The sequence below is a fragment of the Phasianus colchicus genome, chromosome 16 (assembly GCF_987193195.1).
Source record: "Phasianus colchicus chromosome 16, bPhaCol1.hap1.1, whole genome shotgun sequence".
In the NCBI taxonomy this organism is placed as follows: Eukaryota; Metazoa; Chordata; class Aves; order Galliformes; family Phasianidae; genus Phasianus; species Phasianus colchicus.
In genome coordinates, this window is record NC_143451.1 from 859,038 (window position 1) to 871,291 (window position 12,254).

General features: G+C 39.4%; 1 long non-coding RNA gene across 3 annotated transcripts; it reads right to left on the reverse strand.

Annotated features, from left to right (window-relative positions):
* Positions 1-2,392: 2,392 nt before the first annotated feature.
* LOC149915696 (uncharacterized) lies at positions 2,393-8,556 on the reverse strand. Of its 3 annotated transcripts, none has more exons than XR_016471637.1 (3): positions 8,446-8,556; positions 7,707-7,826; positions 2,393-2,521 (listed from the first exon to the last, which is right to left on the reverse strand). It is a non-coding gene; the product is annotated as an uncharacterized LOC149915696 (long non-coding RNA). The 3 variants fall into 3 exon arrangements; XR_016471636.1 differs by lacking the exon at positions 2,393-2,521 and adding an exon at positions 2,724-2,825; XR_016471635.1 differs by lacking the exon at positions 2,393-2,521 and adding an exon at positions 5,254-5,437.
* Positions 8,557-12,254: the final 3,698 nt, after the last annotated feature.

A 12,254-nucleotide genomic window follows, 5' to 3' on the forward strand; every position in this document is an offset into this window, starting at 1 on the left:
TTCAGCTTAGTATTTTTCATGCTAAATCAGGTTCAAAACTAGAAGAATAAAAGTTTTTTTGTAAGAAACATAAACATCCATGTTGATTTCATAAGTGAAACTGATTCTGTTTTTGAAGAGCGGAAGAAATTTAAATAATTCATCTGAAAGCAAAGTTCACTTCTGTTTTTATATTCTCAGAAGTGAATCATCAGATTAAACTAGCATGCCACAGTTTAGTGGTAAACCTCTAACACTACCAAATCTACATATGTAGATTTTGCTTTAATGTCACAGGCAACAGAATGTAATCAACTAACAAACAAAACAAGCAAACAGAAAATTCACATCCAAATAAACCAGAAAGAGGAGTTTATAGACACTCTACAGAACTGTTAGCTGTGCTATGCTTTTCAAAAGCTGGAATTTGTCCTACAGACATCTCAGAAGTTGCACATCTGTCCAAGAAGAATCATTGCACTTTATTTCTACTGTACATGTTTATCTTATATCTTATTCTTCATTACTGTTATGTACTATGCAAAATACATAAAGAAAAAAAGCAGTAATCAAACTATACATACTGTGAGCAGGGCTTTGTGAAGGCTGCAGTACTGTACAGAAGAAAGCCTTGAACAGATCTATCTCAAATTCAGGGTAATAATACATTTATTTCCTACCCACATTGCTCATGTAATCCACCAACTATTTTAGGAACGCCTAGATTCTTAAAAATACAGAAATTAAAGTGATTTCCTGATCAACCCTTACAGAAAGACACAAGTTTAAACATGAAAGCAACTATGAATGCTTTGGAGAGAAAAAAATAGAATGTAATGTTAATAATCCCTGTAATGTTAATAAGCTAAATAACAGTTTCAAAGTTTAGTATCTTGATGCTTTACGGAGCTCCCATAAAATGGCTCTGAGCCTTCCCTTTCTAATGATTTTGCACACCCACGCAACTTGCTCTGTGGGGATGGAAGATAACAGGATTTAGATCCTTGACACACTGCAATTGATTTAACAATAAATATTGTCCATCCTAGTTTTGGGTTACTATAAGATGAAAGCAAAAATGTATATACTGATCTACTGGTTTTCTTTTAAAAAACATTCATCTGATGCTGAAGGCTAATTCTGTAAAGCTGAAACTTAAATCCCAGCAGAAACAGGTTCCCAGATATTAAAAACAAACAAACAAACAAACAAACAAAAAATCATAAAAGTATGTATAATGAAATCTTTAGGCATGTGACAAACTTTGTTTTATATATTATATGATTTCAGAACATCTGTCACACACACTCACAAACTTTCCTTAGAAGGAGAAGCAGAAGTTTAGATGATGATAAAGTTATGTTCTTACCACATTAGAAGGTTCCAATTTCTTCCTTCTAGCAAGGTCAGTGATATTATTGCCATTGTAGTTGATGCTCTCCATACAGCCTTTGAAATTTTTTTCTGCTGTTAGAACTTGGCTTCCCAGAAAAAGGCATGCCTCCAAAGGTTATCTTTGAATGTATCAGAAAATGAAAGACAGTTACTGGAGGACAAGGGCTTAGAATTTTTGCTTACTAGAAAAAGAAAGTATCAAACAAGTACTGGAAAAGTAGGAAAAAGTTAAGTTTCAAGGACATTTCCATCAGAAAGAATGGAAATGAAGAAAGAACGGAGCCCCCAGGCTGGTTGTTGAGTGAGAATTACTGCTTACCCAGCATCCGTTTGCTTCATCAAATGTCCCCCATCTGCTCACAGAAACCTCTCTAAGATGCTTTTCTGAAGAATATTTGGCAGCATGTTTCCCAGGGCTGATGCCTAGAGGAGAGGGTTACATGGAGACTTGCTGTCTATCTTGATGGCAAACCCCTCCTAAGTAGGAATCCAGAGCTGGTGACTCACTTTGTAGTCTTGTATAGGTCTGGGGCAAGACAACATTATGGCAGTGGGGAGATATTCATGGTCAGGCTGGACAGGCCTCTGAGGTCTCTGACCTCTGTGGGTGTCCCTGTTCATTACTGGGGAACTGGACTCAATGGTCTGTAAGAGTCCCTTCCAACTCAAAAAAAAATTCTAGTTTTGGGTTACTATAAGATGAAAGCAAAAATGTATATACTGATCTACTGGTTTTCTTTTAAAAAACATTCATCTGATGCTGAAGGCTAATTCTGTAAAGCTGAAACTTAAATCCCAGCAGAAACAGGTTCCCAGATATTAAAAACAAACAAACAAACAAACAAACAAAAAATCATAAAAGTATGTATAATGAAATCTTTAGGCATGTGACAAACTTTGTTTTATATATTATATGATTTCAGAACATCTGTCACACACACTCACAAACTTTCCTTAGAAGGAGAAGCAGAAGTTTAGATGATGATAAAGTTATGTTCTTACCACATTAGAAGGTTCCAATTTCTTCCTTCTAGCAAGGTCAGTGATATTATTGCCATTGTAGTTGATGCTCTCCATACAGCCTTTGAAATTTTTTTCTGCTGTTAGAACTTGGCTTCCCAGAAAAAGGCATGCCTCCAAAGGTTATCTTTGAATGTATCAGAAAATGAAAGACAGTTACTGGAGGACAAGGGCTTAGAATTTTTGCTTACTAGAAAAAGAAAGTATCAAACAAGTACTGGAAAAGTAGGAAAAAGTTAAGTTTCAAGGACATTTCCATCAGAAAGAATGGAAATGAAGAAAGAACGGAGCCCCCAGGCTGGTTGTTGAGTGAGAATTACTGCTTACCCAGCATCCGTTTGCTTCATCAAATGTCCCCCATCTGCTCACAGAAACCTCTCTAAGATGCTTTTCTGAAGAATATTTGGCAGCATGTTTCCCAGGGCTGATGCCTAGAGGAGAGGGTTACATGGAGACTTGCTGTCTATCTTGATGGCAAACCCCTCCTAAGTAGGAATCCAGAGCTGGTGACTCACTTTGTAGTCTTGTATAGGTCTGGGGCAAGACAACATTATGGCAGTGGGGAGATATTCATGGTCAGGCTGGACAGGCCTCTGAGGTCTCTGACCTCTGTGGGTGTCCCTGTTCATTACTGGGGAACTGGACTCAATGGTCTGTAAGAGTCCCTTCCAACTCAAAAAAAAATTCTATGATTCTATGATTCTATGAATATTCCTGGTTTTATTACAAGTACAAATACTGATAAAGCCTACATTCAAATTGTTTATTCCTTGCTTTTGGAGAAGCTAAAACACTAGCACTAAGAGTTTTAATCAACGTAGATAATAGCTTGTCAGTTGTTATGCACAGTGGTACGTGCACCCAGTTTGAAATTTCAGTGCCATTAATGTTTTTAATTTTTTAAGTGATATGACACAGTACATGCAATCAACAATAATGAACATACCATGGTTCAGGACCCCTGATCTCTCAGCTAGTAATTTAAAATATTTTCACGTGTAGAGACAAGACAAGTATTATGTCCTAAATGGAGTCTAGGTCCCCAGCACTATTTCTCTCTCTATTTGATCCCTAAAAACAACTGTTCTCTTGCCAAAGATTTTGCATCGTTAAATCTCCTTTCTGAAACAATGAATATTGTGTAGTTGCAGGCCACTTTTTCAAACCTGTGGACATTCCCTTTGCTTCTACTTCTTTAAGCAACCTGCAGTTGCAATACACTTTTGCAGTACAGTCTTGAACCTTTTTATTCCTTGTTTTTCAGTCACCATGGGCTGTGTCTGTGCTGTCTTTGTAACCAGGACCAGGGAATGACCTCTTTTCTCCCAGTCAGTTTTCTCAACACATCTACTGGTGTGGATGAAGCAAGCAAAGGCAACAAGAAAAGCAAATACAATTATACTAGCAAGCAGGAGTATCATTTATTATAGATGATAATCACATGTTGGTTTGTCACTAGGTGTGTTTAATCAACAACTTTCTTTTTGAAATAAGAGTGAAGATAAAAGAAAAGTTCAAATAGGATTCCTACATGTCTCGTTTTCATTAAAGATTAGATCTGCTACAACACGATGAACTGAGGATAATATAATGTAACGTCCAAACACTTTTTTTCAAGTAATGTTAACACTGAATGAAAGGTATACAGGCTTCAATGAAATTAGGCAGTTGAGGCCTAGTTGAATGCTATTTGTTGTTGAATGGTATTTGTGACAGTGTTGAAAGAAATGGCTGATGTTATTGTAAAGTTACTGTCTGTCATCTATGAAAAACGGTGTTCTGCACAGGTCTGTGAGTGTTAGAAATGGGCTTTCTTGAAGAGCTGTCTTTATGGAAAAGGAGGCATTGCTTGCAAACTGGTAAATTGGGGAAAAAAAAAAAAAAAAAAAGTAACATTTCTGATTTCCAATTTAGTTATTAGAAAATCCCCATCATCTCTCTTTATATTATATGAATACTCCATGGTGTCCTTGGGATGACAAGATGCCTGTACTGCTATTTAGATATGCACAAATACAACAAATCCATGGGCAGATCTTTCCCCTACTGCATTTTTTTAATGTATTTCTTTATTGCTAAACTGAAAGGAAAATAATAGTAGAAAAAATTCAATCACCTTAATCAGCACATGCAAGTCTTAAAAATCTTTTTCTTGCTCTGTAATACTGAAAAGACCTGATGGGAAATGTTACCTTCCAAGTTTTGCTCTGTGTATATGCATTTCCTATTTAAACCCTCACTCAGCAAGAGAAGGAAAAACACTTCTCAGTTTCAGTGTAAGTGCCCCATGGAATTTTCTACAGGAAAAATATCACTTTAGATCTGTCAGACAATAACATTTTATTACCTCAAGGATGTTATCTGAACCTGAGGTCTAATATCTAAATGAACTGCAGTTCAGATTATTTGAGATTTAGCAGAAAGACAGAGGGATGGAAAGTTTCATAGAAAGATTCTATGGGGAGAAGTCTCATTCATTTATTGTGGATAAATATGATGAAAAGGTATTCATATACCAAGTTTTAATAACTGTATGGTTAACAGGAGGAACAGTAGACAGCTTTGAGCAGTAGCTGACATACAGAACAGGAGAGTTGGAAGAGTAATATTTCCAAGAAGATTAATTTAATTTAAAGGCAGAATGTTTTTTGGCTATTGGAAAGTTCTCTGTTGTGTTGAGCAAAAGGATAGATATACTGGCTGAAAATAAACCTGTAAAAGTGAGGTAATGCATTTACTAAAACAACAATAATTGCTATATCAGGATGGATCATATATTAAAGGCAATAAAACTCTGATTAATAGCTGTCAGGTTATTTCTTTATTTTCTCAAATATTTATTTGAGCGCAACATACTATAAATACTTTAAAGAAAATGTTTATCTTATATTTGTACATGATTGCACTCAGTAATACATGGAAGAGCAGCCACTGAAGTGGGAGGATCATAAGCCCAATGTATGTGAAGAGAGAGAGCAATAAATTTGATTCTTCTCAGCATTTTTCTGTTACAGGTTTTGAGAAACTTGTTAGATTTTAGTACCTGCAAATGTAAATGAAACCAACATAAAATACCATACATAACCTTATTACTTTAAATAACATAGAAAATATGGATTGGAAGACTCGTGTGCATGTTCTTTTTTTCTGTCTTAGACCTGAATAAAGCTGTAAAGAAGAAATTAATGCTCTAGTAAGTCACTGTCAACTCTTGCAAGTCCATTTGGGAGAAAATTTGACACTCCATTTTTTTTTTCTTGTTGTCCTTCTATCTCCTACTCTCCTTTCTGTGTATGTTTATTATTTGCCTCATTTCTGTGAAAACAAATCAGGCTCCATTAATAAAAGCAAAAACTGTTTAAGGCCATCCATCTTACTCTTTCTCCTCAAAGGTTTGCTGCCACTTGTTCTATCACAGAGGACTGCAAAACTTTTTTGCTCCACATTGTTACCCTCTAAAGATAAAATGAATAAATTGCTTAAGAAGATGTTGAAAGACTCTTAATGGTGCATTTATGATCATAACATACGTATTTGTGAGACCTAAGGATTTTTATTCATTCTATTTTTGTTCAATGTAAAATCAAGATTAACTTCTTAGATTTTCTGGACATCCTCGTTGTATAAATTTAATTTTTTACTCCTTTTCCTTGTACAACTTCTGAAATCTGACAGTAAGAACATTTTTATTTTTGTCTCAAACCTCTTTTTTATTCTTTGTCCATCTATTTTTTTTTTCCCCCTATGATGCTTCTTATAACTTTACCAATTACTTTGTGTTCCATTTCATTACGTTATTTATTTTTGCTTTTTCTTTAGGGCAGGATATGTCTACTGCTATGCATCTGCACAGTTCCTACAATGGAGCTTTGATCCTGGTTGGATTGCTTAAGTGCCATTAACATAAACGTGGTTAACAAAAATAGTAGTTTCAGCTTAGTATTTTTCATGCTAAATCAGGTTCAAAACTAGAAGAATAAAAGTTTTTTTGTAAGAAACATAAACATCCATGTTGATTTCATAAGTGAAACTGATTCTGTTTTTGAAGAGCGGAAGAAATTTAAATAATTCATCTGAAAGCAAAGTTCACTTCTGTTTTTATATTCTCAGAAGTGAATCATCAGATTAAACTAGCATGCCACAGTTTAGTGGTAAACCTCTAACACTACCAAATCTACATATGTAGATTTTGCTTTAATGTCACAGGCAACAGAATGTAATCAACTAACAAACAAAACAAGCAAACAGAAAATTCACATCCAAATAAACCAGAAAGAGGAGTTTATAGACACTCTACAGAACTGTTAGCTGTGCTATGCTTTTCAAAAGCTGGAATTTGTCCTACAGACATCTCAGAAGTTGCACATCTGTCCAAGAAGAATCATTGCACTTTATTTCTACTGTACATGTTTATCTTATATCTTATTCTTCATTACTGTTATGTACTATGCAAAATACATAAAGAAAAAAAGCAGTAATCAAACTATACATACTGTGAGCAGGGCTTTGTGAAGGCTGCAGTACTGTACAGAAGAAAGCCTTGAACAGATCTATCTCAAATTCAGGGTAATAATACATTTATTTCCTACCCACATTGCTCATGTAATCCACCAACTATTTTAGGAACGCCTAGATTCTTAAAAATACAGAAATTAAAGTGATTTCCTGATCAACCCTTACAGAAAGACACAAGTTTAAACATGAAAGCAACTATGAATGCTTTGGAGAGAAAAAAATAGAATGTAATGTTAATAATCCCTGTAATGTTAATAAGCTAACACCATGGGAGTGCTACAGATATCTAGGGGATATATGTATATAAGCTGCTCATTCAGTTTACGTGTTTGTCTTTTTCTTGGATGAGAAATAGTTGCTGTTTATTATTTCCTTAAATGCAACACAAGCATTTACTCATAATATCCAATCTGAGAACACCGTTCTTGTAACTGCTTATGAAAATCATAGATACAGAAATCAAAAGAAACTGTTTCAATCTGCTTGCATTTAAGGAAATAGGAAGTCTCTTTCCACCCTTGCGCATATTTAAGACTGTTTTCTGACAAACTGCTAGCTAAAGGCTTCAGTCTTTCTTTTTGTGCTTACTCCCTCAATGGAATAGCTGAGCTTTTGTAACTGTCCCTACTTTGAAGTTTTCTAGTGGATCCAGGTTGGTTTAAGTATCCTCTATTCCTCACTTCTGTCTTTTCTACCATTTTCTTCAAAAAGGAGCATGTTAAGAACATAAATTTCTATTCTGTTAAGAGTCTTCTCCTGCAGTTAGCTGGTTAGTAAATAATACTTTGCTCACTCACCTCACTCAACCTGCTGGCCACATTCTTTTTAATGCATCCCAGGATACCATTGGCCTTCTCGACCACAAGGCCACATTGCTGGTTTGTGGTCACCCTGCTGTCTACAGGGTCACCCAGGCCCTGTTTGTAAGAGAATGTGATTGACTTCACTTCTTCCAGCAAAAAAAGAGAAGCAGGTCTAAGACATCTGTTTATCTCCAATTTAAACAACTTAATTTAGGTAGAATTATGTGTTTTACAGCTATTCACGTTGCTGTGAAAAGAAGCGCGGCTATACAAATAAGAAATCGCGCGGCTCTGCCCTCGCAACTCCCCCCGCCCCGCGCACGGAGGCGGCCCCCAGCCGCAGCCCCCAGCCGCAGCCCCCAGCCGCAGCCCCCAGCCGCTCCCCCCCTCGCGTAGCGCCACTCCGAGGTGCCGCCTGCCGCAGCGACGGCGGCGGGGAGCCCTCGCGCCCAGAGGCGGCCTTCCCGGGGTCTGCCCTCTCCGCCCCCCTCCCACCTACCTGAGGGCAGCCGGCATCCGTCCGCGCAGCGGCGCACAGCCGGTGGCACCGCGCGCACAGCCTGCCTGCCTGCCTGCCGCCCTCCCTCGGACGAGGGTCCCCTTAGACGAAAGCACAGCCCCAGCCCGGCCGCTACCGCGAGGGACCGCGCCCGCGGCCGGAGCCCGGGGGCCGCGAGGAGGGAGGGCTGAGCGCCCGGTGACAGGTGAGGACGGCCCCCGCGCCGCTCCCTACCTCGCGCCGCTCTCCTCGCAGCCGGCGGCTCGCTTACCCTCGACCGCCGCCGCCCCCTCGCTCCGTTCCCCCGCCCTAACGCGGAGTTCAACGCGACCCCGCTAGCCGCGAGGCCCCGCCCCCCGCCCCGCACTGACGGCTCTCTCCGCCAATAGCGAAGAAGACGGCCGTCCTCGAGCTCCGCCCTCACCTCCTTCGACCAATAGGAGCTATCCGTGGTGCTGCCCCTCCGCCTTCCCGGCAGGCTCGGTTGGCTCGCAGCTGCCGAGCAACGGGCGCGGGGCTGCGGGTGGGGCCGCTGAGGGCGGTGGCCGGGCCCCCGCTGCGGGCCGGGGTTGGTGCCGCGGGATTGTGCCCGGGGCTCCTCGTTCGGGAGCTTTCGCCTCATAGATGGACGTTTTTTGTTCCCCTCCCCTTTTTCCCTCTTGGCTCAGCCATCAGGAGGATGGAAATATCTCCCGCACTCTCAAAGCTGTAATCTCGGCTTGCAGAAATGATAACTGGTATGTGAAGATGTTTCTAATTTTTTTGTTTCTTCACTTGTTTGTGAACCTAGGGTAGGGAGAAAGAACTGAAGTAACCTGCAGTGAGATTCTATCACTTTTGTAACTCCTTAAGCATAGTCAAGAATGTATGTTTGTGAACTACTTTATTAAGATAGTCCTGGTGGAGTATACTTTATATCACTGGGAGTCCAGGATTTTCTGAACAGTTCTTAAATCAGAGTCTATTACTTACAGGGCCTGCCTTACAGCATAAGATCACATGGCAGTGCCTTCTGCTTTCAGTATTTTACCAGTGCTGTGGTACAACTGGGTCTGGTTAATACCTGTTCAGATACAAGACAGAGTAAGGAAAATGTGTTTATTATTTCAGATCAGCCCTTTTTTACAAGCTTGTTATTATCTTCAAGAGAACAGATTGATGCTTTTGTTTTCTGTAGCAGAAACGTTACGTATAGAAGAAAACAGCACTTCCAAAGAGCATTGCTTTTCTGAGGACTCTATGGATTCTGCACTTAATTCAGTAAATCTGTCAAGCCCAGCCCGTCAAAATTCCACTGAATATCGTACTTCGGGGAGTGCAGCATATTACAGGAATTCCTTTCAGCCAGTGACTGCTACCTCAAATTCAGCCCCGATCCTGCGCCGGCTGTCATTGAGCTCTGCTGGGAACAGCAGTTACTATGAAGTCAGTAGGAATCGAATACAGAGGAGGATTGAAGGTATGCCTGAACTTTCCAAAGTATGTAACAGCTTTTATGAACATGCAAAGTCCGTGAGTTATGAACAAAACAAAAGCATCAATCTGTTCAAAACGATGTTCAAAACGATGGGCTTTGTAGCTTTGTTATTTAATTCCTTGCTATGTTCTCTTGAAGATAATAACAAGCTCCAAGCCTGTTAACAAGTCTCCTGTGAGACAAGACTTACTGAAGAATAGTCATTCTCAAGTAATCACTGGTCCTTTACTACATTAAAAAATTTCCAGTAAAATGTCTAATAGACAAGTTTGAGACAGTCTTCCATAAATCATCTCAGCTGTATATGTTAAATATTATGAGCAGGATGTGGACATAAGGTTTGATTTTTTTTTTTCATTGTCTGATATTAGCATTAACACATATGCAATCTCAGTCAAGCATTTTCATTATCTTTCTTAATGGTTATCTTCTGAGAATTTGTTTAGGAGTGCATTATGTTTCTATTTTTTATAAATATAAAAAGAATTTTTTAACATAAAAAAGCCTCTCATGTTAACTAGCAAATGTTTAATTTGTTCTACACAGTAGAGGGAGTCTCTAACTTCATATGCAAGAGGACAATTATCATCTGTAGATCTCCATATGTTCGGAGACAATAGCCATCACAAAAAACTGAAGAGACTACATGCAGAGCTGCAGAAGGCTGTAAATCCTAGACTCACATGCACACTAACACAATACAGTCTGATCACAATGCTGCAACTACGAGTCGTTAAACATCAGTGGGAACACCACTCCATTCTCTCATCATTGTATGTTCTCAGCTCCACTTGCACTAGGCCAACATCTAGCCTGAGGAAGAAGTTGGAAGCCTGATGCAAAAATCTGCATGAAACAAATGCTGCTTTGGCAAGAGACTTAAGAGCTGGAAAATATAGCTAACAGGTTCACAGAAGTGTAAACTCCACATTACCATCTTGAAAATTACTCTATGAAAGTTATAAAACATATGCTAGTGGAGCAGCATATTCTTGGGGGTAACTGGTACAATCTGTGAAACAAGTTCCTAGAATATGGTCTTTATTACTCTTCTTATATGACAACTTCCAATAATTTCTTGGGAAAATTCCAGAATTAAATAAAGGAAGAGTATTTTCCACAAACAAACAAACAACAGCAACAAAAAACACACAGAGAGCTTTTTAAGCACGTTTAACTTGTTCTATTAGCAATTACGTTCTCTCTCCTGAAGTCTGTATAAAACTGGAGTTTAGTGAAGAACTTGAGGTGTATTTCACAGTTATGATCTTCAGGCAACATTATCCCAAAGTGGAACAAAGACACCCAGAGAACCGGTTCCCTACTTAGTGAATTCAGTAAAGCAAGACATGCAATCCACCATAACATCTTCTATTAAACACAACACTTGTGGCAAAAAGAAGCTTTTAAGTCCACAAGCCCTTCTCTTTCAAGTACACAATCCTCAAGACAATAATGATAAACTTTCTAGTTTGATCTGTATCAAAAAAGCAAAGCAGTGGCTACTGAGGTTTTCGGAGAAAGCAAACTTTTATTTGTCGGCTTGAAGTAGCTGCAGCAACTTGCTAAAAGGAAAGCAATAGCCAGCTTTCTCACAGATACATCACCTTCCCCCCCCCACATCAGACCTCTTCTCCCAGAAATACCAGGACTCTGCTGAATATTTCCCATTTCCTCCGGAACATACAGCATTACACTCCGCAAGAGGACAGTTTCTTTCAGAAATGTGGCATTTTATCACAGATACACTATTTTTATGCCCAGTAGAGCTCCTTTTCTCCCAGAAATAGCACTGCTCTTAGGAAGAGCTCCCATTTTCTAACCAAAATGCTGCTTTACACTCCTCAAGATCACACTTACCCCCATCAAGATGGCAGTGTCACAGAAATACCAGCTTCTGCCCCCAAAATGGGACTTTGGCTCTCCAAAACAAGACATTTTCTCCCAGAAATACCAGGACTCTTAGAAATACCTCACGTTTCATCTCAAGAATACTGCTTTCCACTCCTCAAGATCACACTGACTCCCATCACAATGGCCTTTTCTCCCACATACACCAGCTTTCTCCCAAATACACGACATTTTCTCCCACATACACCCGTTTTCTCCCAAAGATGGGACATATTCTCCCAGAAATGCCAGCTTATTCTTTAAAAAACGGCCTTTTTTTCCCAAAATACCAGCTTTCTCACAAACACCTGTCATTTTCCAACCAAGTCTGCTACTATCTCCCAGAAACAGCCGGTTTCCGAGAAATACCTGACGTTTGCTCTCCCAAATACTACTTGACACTCCTCCAGAGGACATTGTCTCCCCTATTTACCACGTTGTCTCCCCAAGAGACCACTTGGCACACCAAAAAGACCACCGTTGCTCTCCAGTACAAGATCTTCTTTCCCACCGGTTCCCACTTTTCTCCCCCAGCTATGTCATTTCCTCCCAGAAATGCCACTTTTCCCTTGGAAATTTCACCTTCTCTTCCAAAAAGAGGAGATTTGCTCCCAGAAATACCCCTTCTCTTACAACTGCCACACGCTTTCTCCCCAAAAAGCCTCCATGACAATGC